At 32.6% G+C, this 10,000-nt stretch overlaps 1 protein-coding gene across 1 annotated transcript in view; it reads left to right on the plus strand.

The window, feature by feature from the left end:
• The window catches only part of zfpm2a (zinc finger protein, FOG family member 2a), a 438,175-nt gene that overhangs the window by 19,160 nt on the left and 409,015 nt on the right, over positions 1-10,000 (plus strand). Inside the window, exon 4 of the mRNA XM_056474689.1 lies at positions 5,704-5,751. The gene's annotated coding sequence lies outside the window, so the exon portion shown is untranslated. The remainder of the gene's footprint in view (positions 1-5,703; positions 5,752-10,000) is intronic.

The following is a 10,000-nucleotide window of genomic DNA, read 5'->3' on the forward strand; positions in this document are numbered from 1 at the left end:
GGCTTCACTGATCATGCTGAACGTTTTGATTAACTAAAAAGAAAGTGTTCAGGAGTAATTACCTTGTGAATCAGGCTTCACTGATTATGCTGAATGTTTTGATTCACTTAAAAGTGTTATTATGATTCATTACCTTGGGAATTGCGCTTCACTGATTATGGTGAATGTTTGATTCATTAAAAAGTGTTCACATGAGTCAATACCTTGTGAATCAGGCTTTACTGTCCATGCTGAATGCTTTGATTTACCAAAGTGTTAATAATGATTCTTTACCTTGGGATTCAGGCTTCTCGGATCATACTGAATGTTTTGATTCACTAAAAACTGTTCATACGATTCACTGTTTTAGGAATCAGGCTTCACTGATCATGGTGAATGTTTGATTCAGTAAAAAAAAGTGTTCATCTGAGTCATTACCTTGGAAATCAGGCTCCACTGATCATGCTGAATGTTTGATGAACTAAAAAGTGTTCATATGATTCATTGCTTTGGGATTCAAGCTTCACTGATCATGCTAAATCCTTTGATTCACTAAAAAGTGTTCATATGAGTCATTTATATATTCACTCTTCACTCGCCATTTGATCACTGGTTTTCTCTTTCCATGCAGTTTTTTCAGCTTTTTAACAGACCTCACCGTAAGCTCCAGGAGTCACCCGCATATTAATAGTGGCACCCTGATGCTCGCAAATAAGATACAGTATCCTAGATTTTCATAAAGGCAAGAGAGAGCTAGTGAGTATATCGCATGTAGTGATATAGTAAGCCTTAAATTACACGAATAGCGCAGTAAAGTACATCTAGTGCTAATCGCAGCGGTCAGTGGAGCTACCGTGAGGCTTTCCAGGGCTATGAACACGTCACTTGTCCAGAATATGCGCTCAGACCGTTTCATTCCACCACACTTTATTAGATAAAGATGTGCTGGTATGGATAGTTGAGCCTGACTACTATTTGAAGGGCTTTGCATTTATTTAAGACCTGGGAAAGATTTGTGTAGTCAGATGATATTACAGGTTCATAGAAACTTCGGCTAAATAAATATTAGGCAAATAAAAGCTTAAAAACCATGCATTTGTAAAATGAACAATAATTTATTTTATATTTTGTTTTATTTTATTTTATTTATTTATTTTTATTTTTTTATTTTATTTTTTTCTGAAGAAAAACAATTTCACCCAAAGCTCTGGATTAAATATTTTATTATTATTATTATTATTATTATTATTATTTATTCATTTTATATTTTATTTTTATTTTGTTTTTATTTTTTTAATTATTTTATTTTATAAAAAAAATATATATATATATTTTTTTTTTTTTTTTTTTCCCAAAGAAAAACAATTTCACCCAAAGCTCTCTGGATTAAATATTTTATTATTATTATTATTATTATTTATTCATTTTATATTTTATTTTTATTTTGTTTTTATTTTTTTTATTATTTTATTTTATAAAAAAAATTATTTTGTTATTATTTTTATTTTTTATTTATTTTTTTTCCAAAGAAAAACAATTTCACCCAAAGCTCTCTGGATTAAATATTTTATTATTATTATTAATATTATTATTTATTCATTTTATATTTTATTTTTATTTTGTTTTTATTTTTTAATTATTTTATTTTATAAAAAAATTATTTTGTTATTATTTTTATTTTTTATTTATTTTTTTTCCAAAGAAAAACAATTTCACCCAAAGCTCTCTGGATTAAATATTTTATTATTATTATTATTATTATTATTATTATTAATATTATTATTATTATTATTTATTCATTTTATATTTTATTTTTATTTTGTTTTTATTTTTTTTATTATTTTATTTTATAAAAAAATTATTTTGTTATTATTTTTATTTTTTATTTATTTTTTTTCCAAAGAAAAACAATTTCACCCAAAGCTCTCTGGATTAAATATTTTATTATTATTATTATTATTATTATTATTATTAATATTATTATTATTATTATTTATTCATTTTATATTTTATTTTTATTTTTTTTTATTATTTTATTTTATAAAAAAATTATTTTGTTATTATTTTTATTTTTATTTTTTTCCAAAGAAAAACAATTTCAACCAAAGCTCTTTGGATTAAATATTTTATTTTAATTTTTTTTTTTTACAAAATGATTATTAAACAAGGTATTGGCAGGGCCAGACAGAATCTGCAAACATTTAATGCAGAATGATTTTTGGGTAAAGTAAAATTTAAATAAATATTAAAAATGTATTCTTTTTTTACTTCATGTTTTAAGTTTTATAATTCAAATCCAAGTAGACCCACTTGATTTGTAAACAAAGCAAATTTGTCATATATAACATTATTGTAAATAAATGATTTTATTTTACGAAATTATGATTAAATAAATATAATATAACTATTGTAAATAAATCATTTAAACATTTGCATTTTAGTTAATAATATTACTGAAATATAAAAAAGTGAATAAATATATATTTACACACATTTAAGTAAATAAACAGATTCTAAAACAGATGGGTTAAAAATATGTGTAAATCCATGTTGCCCTTTACTATGAGTTACAATTAATAGCTTATATAACTGTTTTGCATATATTGAAGTATCAATCAATAAGCATAATAAATAGTATGTATATGTTGTAAATAAATAAAGAATTACACTTTTTTTAAGGGGGTGGTAGATGAGTTTTTAGCCCTATCTGAGTCTGTTTACCCTATACCTGTTTGAATCCCTGGCCTGAATTTAGATGATGACCGATCCACATCTGTGGAGTTATCTGGGAAAGTGATAAACTTTACAATCAGACAATTTACAATCTATTAGTCACAGCCACTTTCTCTTTCCACTGCAAATGCCCGTTAACAGCGAGCAGTGATTCTGTTGCTTGATGAAACCGAGTGAAGTTTGCAGTAGCCTCCTTTACTCAGGCGTTCAGATTTTAATGGGAGACAAATTTGCATGTGAACAGCGTATAAGCTCACCGGAGTCTGACAAATAAAAGAGGCCACCTGGGACTCGTGGAAGCGGCCCGAACCCTTCTAATGAGAATGAATTCAGCTGTTGGGATGCAGTCCTGACAAACACTGGCTTCTTTTGCTTGGATGTTTTCTTCTAAATAATCCTTTACTTGTCAGGAGAATGCCCTTCTGCTCGCTTTATCAGCTGATGCTGAAAGAAGATCTGACAGTATTACTGTGGCACTTTTCCAGCTAACAAACCTGGCAAATCTTCAACAGAATTTTCAGTCAAGAACAATTAACAACATAGAAGACTTAAAGGCACAAAAGAGTAAAAGCATTATGTTTTTTTATTTCTGTTTTTAACAAATGCTGAGAAAAAAATGAGCAACATGGTAATTTTTGCTTTATTTTTTTGTGTAATATATAGGAAGAGACCCAGTCATTGACAGAATAATTTATTTGAGTGTGGTATTTTTCTGTTATGAATTATTTTGGGAGAAATGTGCACTGAAACATACATTTAAAATGATTTCCTGAAAAAAATAAAAATTAAATATATATATATATATATATATATATATATATATATATATATATATATATATATATATATATATCAAAGCAATGCGATATGGCTGTATATCAGCACTGGTGGGAGGCGTGCGTTGGCTCAAGGCCACAAGCTGAGTGCCTTAGTGTCCTACCAGAGCCCTATACAGCCATATTGCACTTCTACGAGTGTAGATACAACAGTTCGATGGCATAATCGTGTAAATAAAAAGAAAATTAAACACGGAGTCTCAAAAACCCTTTCGTATGAGGACCTACTTTCTTCCACCATTCATTCACATCTGCAGCTGACCGTCAGAACAGCAGAAACTATTGCTACTTCACAAACGTCACTTTAGAGCTAGTATTTTATTGATTCTCTAGCGTAATGTCTAAAATGAATGCAAATCAAGTTATTTTGCTCACATTGAAAGATTATAAGGCTGACCGGCATGAAATACCATCAGTCTACAGAGATTTCTCAGTACTTTTCTGTTGCAGTTGGGCAATATAAACGTTGTAAAATGCAATATCACACTCGTAGCAGTGCGGTATGGCTGTATATCGTTACTGGTGGGGGGGCACCAAGGCACTCCCACCAGTGCTGATTTACAGGCATATCGCACTGCTACAGTACGAGTGTGATATTTCTCATATTTATATAGATATAGATGGATGGATGGATAGATAGACAATCGCAAACTGAAGAAAATTCATTTTTGGGGGGCCTTTTTTATCCAAGAGAAAAAAAGGGTGTGTAATTTTTTTTTTCTTTTTAAAATATTTCCCAAATGATGTTTAACACAACAAGGAAATTTTCACAGTATGTCTGATAATAGTTTTTCTTCTGGAAATGTCTTATTTGTTTTATTTCGGCTAGAATAAAAAACGTTTTGAAATTTTTTATATATTTTATATATAATATTATTAGCTCCTATAAGCAAATGTTTTTTTGATAGTCTTCAGAACAAACCATCGTTATACAATAACTTGCCTAGTTACCCTAACCTGCCTAGTTAACCTAATTAACCTAGTTAAGCCTTTAAATGTCACTTAAGCTGTATAGAAGTGTCTTGAAAAATATCTAGTCAAATATTATGTACTGTCATCATGGCAAAGATAAAATAAATCAGTTATTAGAAATGAGTTATTAAAACTATTATGTTCAGAAATGTGTTGAAAAAATCTCTCCAATAAACAGAAATTGGGGAAAAAATTAACGGGGGCTAATAATTCAGGGGGCTAATAATTCTGAGTTCAACTGTATATATACTGTACATTTTCAGATGTTTATATTTTATAAGTATTTTACAGTTTATTATTTATAAGTATTTTACAGTTTGTTTTCAATTATAAATACAAATATATATTAATAATGTGTGCAGTGTTCCAAAAATATTCATAATAAACTAATATTTTACACTTTTATATGTTTTTAAAACATACTATGGGAGTGAGATCTTTTTCTAAATATGTATAGTAACGTTTTTAAATATACCAAGGAAATGTTTGTTAATTAATTTTTTTGTATAATATCTATGCTATTTCACATCATATTCATCCAGTCAAACATTATTAGAACATTTATTATCTCATTTCAAAACCCACATTAAAATATGCACAATGGAAAGGGCAAGGTTTGTTTATGTATTTATTTATTTTTACTTTATTTTTATATTGTATTTATTATTATTGATTTATTATGATCACACTATTATGTTTTTCTTTTCTTTTTCATTCCTTTAAAGTCTGTTTTAACACATTTTAATCTGTTTTTATCTGTTTTTAATCATTTTATTCTCTGTTGTTTTTAATCTCTTATATTTGTTTCTCTTATTCCTGTTTATGTAAAGCTCTATGAATTACCATTGTGTATGAAATGTTCTATATAAATAAATTTGCCTTGTCTATAATTTAGATAGATAGATAGATAGATAGATAGATAGATAGATAGATAGATAGATAGATAGATAGATAGATAGATAGATAGATAGATAGATAGACAGATAGATAGACAGATAGATAGACAGATAGATAGATAGATAGATAGATAGATAGATAGATAGATAGATAGATAGACAGATAGACAGATAGATAGATGATTATTATTATTATTATTATTTATTTATTTATTTTTTTTATAATGATGATATTATGCTTGTTTTTGTGTTTGAATTAATGAAATAGGTTTTTTATTTTATTTTAGGAAATGACTGAAGTATCATAGAGAGCCGGACACCAAAAGACATGTACTGTAAGTGAAGGATCTGTCATTTCCCTCAGAGATCAGTGGTTTTAGTAAACGTCTGCTTCTTTACCTGCTCCACAATCACATCTGCGTCCTGCGTTTAACGGGCCATCCAGAAATCTCCAGCAATGTGCCGTTAATTGTGCTGGATGCCACTGAAGTCACCGTTACAGATACCGGCCAGTTTTATTCCTCCCGCTTATCATAAAGCTTCCACATGTCCCCCGTTCCAACGCTAAAATAAAAACAGATAATATTGTCTTAATTGCATCCCTCAAACAATGATGTTGGACAGCCAAAACACATCAAATTAAATGTTGTTTTTGTCCGGTGAAAGGCTAGCCGAGGTCTTATATTTCCATTGCAGGTACATTGTCTGATAAACAGGGGAACGAAAAGAGTAATTACAGGGGGGAAATTACATCAGAAATGAAGGAAGTGGTGAAAGGACTGATGCTTAAATGGGTTTGAGCGGAGCGTTAAAAAAGACCATTAGTGCGACGCTACGCAGGTGTTACTTTCTCCCACCCAAACAAACAAAATACTCCATAAAACTGACTTGCGAGTAAAAGTTTATCACATCGTTCAGGATGAGCTCCACTTGCCAAAAAAATTAAAACAGGCCCACTAAAGGCCATGTTTGGATATCATGTAGATGTTGGGAGTGCTTTAGCTACAGTAAGTGGCTGAATCTTTATTATTATTATTCATTCATTCATTTTCTTTTCGGCTTAGTCCCTTTATTAATCTGGGGTCACCACAGAGGTATGAACTGCCATTTTTATATATATATATATATATATATATATATATATATATATATATATATATATATATATATATATATATATATATATATATATATAATCTAACACATATAAACATATATTAGAATCATATATCAATGTTTAGAATACATGATGTAAAAAATTCTGCCATTTCATTCAGATAGATGCAATTTAGTGCATGTAAAAACAACCATTGAGAACAGAGATTTTGTTCATATTTTGAGCAAAAAAATAATTACCAAGAGTGCCAATATTAGAGAAGGCTGCTGTTGACTTGTCCATCTGTATGTTTTTTTTAGCAGCTTTTCTTTTCATAGTCTCTATAATGACTGTATCTTCTCAGACCTTGATCTGTTTTTTTTTTTTGTCGTGTCAAAAGCAAACGTTTAGGTTTCACTAACTTGACTGCGCTTCTTCAGTGTAGTCCACTGGTTTGCTGAGAGCGTTCTTGGTATTTCAGCTCTCATCATTGTTCAGTGTTCACCTTTCCACAGGTGTCCTGCTGTGATAAGACAAATGAAGAGAGACTCGCAGCTCTCTATATTACACTACTGCAGGCCTCCTGGGCTGATCAGCCTATACAGACTGAAACACTGGGAGAAATCCAGACATGACCACAAACTTAATATTCAAAAATGGAAAGCTGAACTTGGTATAAATGTTTTATGAATGGAATTAGGGCTGGGCGATATCATGTTTCATATCATTCAAAATCAATAATTGTTGACTATTTTTAACAACACATTTAGGAATATTTGGATTTTTGTTATTAAAAACAAAAATATTTAAACAAAATATCTCATCTCTTCATAATAAAATAAACAGAGACTCTTAAACTTGATAAATAAAATAGTGTGTGCAATGGTAAAGTGTAAATACTGAACAATCAAAGCAAACTTTAAGGTGAGAATAATAATGAGACAGTAAACCTCAAACTCATCATCATTGAACAGTCATCATTATTCAAATACATACTGAACATTTCATATTGTGAAGTTGATTGACCTTATAACCCCCTATGCTAAAAATCTTTCAGATGGGGAGCTAGTGGCTGGGATGCACAAAAAAAGAAACCAAAAAGCCACTCTGGCGACATCCTTACATCCTTTTTTATTCACAATCTCCTCACTGCTGCTATATGGCACTCATTTTCGCATGTGTTGTTGTTCTGACCTGAAGTGACAAGCGCGTGTGCGGTTCCCTGGTGTTTCTCGTGACTAGGTGACCATCAACCATTTTCTCAGAGGATGACAAATGAATAATTGCTGCAGCTTCGATGCAAGTTTATGGAGAAAAGTAAAAACCGATGCATTATTTGGGTGCGCTGTGCTTGTCTGAAGTAATTAGTCTGCCGATATTATTGAAATGTGTATATTCCATACAAAGTGTGAAGCAGATTGGTTAGTTCTACTTTCATAAATCGCGGTGCGCTCAGGGCATTCGAAAAAATTCAGATGTTTTTTACTAGGTGTGGTTGGAAAATGTGCATGGTTCACTTGCGTGCGCTTGCACAACATATGCGTGTCGCTCCCATTTGTGCATTGTGCAAATTGCGCGCCTCCATTGGAAATTACAAACGCCCAATGATGGAAATGATTTTATCGCCCAGCCCTAGATGGAATAGTGGTCTGAATACATAGCAGTAATATTGGAGAGTAGATCAGAGGATTAAGGGTCGGGACACAACAAGCTGACGGCAAACAACTAGCATAAACAAAGCAGCGTTTAGTACCATTATTACAGTAATTGTCCCTCACCACGGAGGGATTTGCACCTGAAAATATGTCTGATAATACATATCCTTTGCAAATATTTGTGAAATGTAGCGAAATTACAGCCGCTATCTTTGTTGCTGAATAACCAGTCAGAGCACTCTCTTCAGCTAATGGCAGACACTGACTCGAACATGTTGAATCGAGCCAATGAGTTCTGACGAGAGCTGACACGTTGACCAATGGACTGATATTTAGCCCAATGACTGACCATCGGCTTGGTGTGTCCCGGGCCTTACATGAAAGGGGTGTTCATAAGGCTGTGGCTCCATTCATAATCACATACTTAACAGGATGCAAGCTGAGTAGTATGTCTGAATTTATAGTATTCGGAAAAAACAGTAGGTGAGAAGTATCTGGATGAACTACTATTACTATGAGATTCGGAAGTACGTATTCAATGGAACGCTTTGCTATCCCATGATGTAACGCAAGACAATTCATGAATGGAAGTGAAGCGACGCAACTGACGCAGGTCTCGTGATAAGGACAAATGCTGGATATAGTACATCACAATTCCATTCATACTATATAGAACATACTTTTCTAATCAACCAGGCTCATTGTGAAAATGCCCCACTATATACAGTACATTTCGGGAGAGTGCCAAATAAATCCCAGGAGCTTTTTTTTTTTTTTGCATTTGGTTTTCACGAATCCACCACTGGCATGTTCTCCCAGCGTTCGCGTGGGTTTCCTCCGGGTGCTCCGGTTTCCCCCACAGTCCAAAGACATGCGGTACAGGTGAATTGGATAGGCTAAACTGTCCGCAGTGTATGAGTGTGAATGAGTGTGTGTGTGGATGTTTCCCAGAGATGAGTTGCGGCTGGAAGGGCATCCGCTGCGTAAAACAAATGCTGGATAAGTTGGCGGTTCATTCCGCTGTGGCGACCTCAGATTAATAAAGAGACTAAGCCAACAAGAAAATGAATGAATGAATTCACCACTGGTCGCTGTGTATGCTTTTTGAGATCTCAGATTTCTCTTGCAAGTGCCGTTCGCGCCTTTTCTTTTCACGTAAATCCACCAGAGGGCACTGTTGACTGACTGACCGACCTAAGCCCTCAACGGATTTCTACCATGTTTTCAGATTTTACCACATCCTCACCCTGTTATTTACTTGTTTATTTTATTTTTCGTCGTCGTGGTCAACTCCTCTCCGCGTCTCAAGTCTGCCGACGTCCGGCAAGCTACTGGTCAAACTGGTATTAGCGGAAAATCCGTCCATACAGAGGTAAGCAGTTAGCTGGTAAACGTGAAAAGAATGGCGTCAATCCACTCCGTAGAGTTCATTTTAAATCCGAAATGCAGTCATTCATACCTCTGGCTACATAACTCACGATCTCCAGAAATGTATATAGGGCTACGTTTTCAGAATGAGCCTATGTTTCAAATGGTTATGTAGTAACTTCAAATTCAAATGTAGCACCTACTCAAGTAGTAATTTTGGATACAGCCTGTAAGATTTATGACACCATAATGCTGAGTTCAGACTGTATGATTTTAGCCCCGATTTTGACCTGCCGACAGGTTTTGAGAAATCGCAGACAAACTCCTGAAATCACAGGCAAATCAATCACTATCAGTGACGTGATATACAAGAGTCACCAATGAGTCGCCGACACCCGTGAGATATTAGGCATGCTAAATACCTTGACCTGTGGGCGATTCAAATTATGGCAAATGAAATGTGTT

This window comes from Danio aesculapii, chromosome 16 (assembly GCF_903798145.1).
Source record: "Danio aesculapii chromosome 16, fDanAes4.1, whole genome shotgun sequence".
Lineage (NCBI taxonomy): Eukaryota > Metazoa > Chordata > Actinopteri > Cypriniformes > Danionidae > Danio > Danio aesculapii.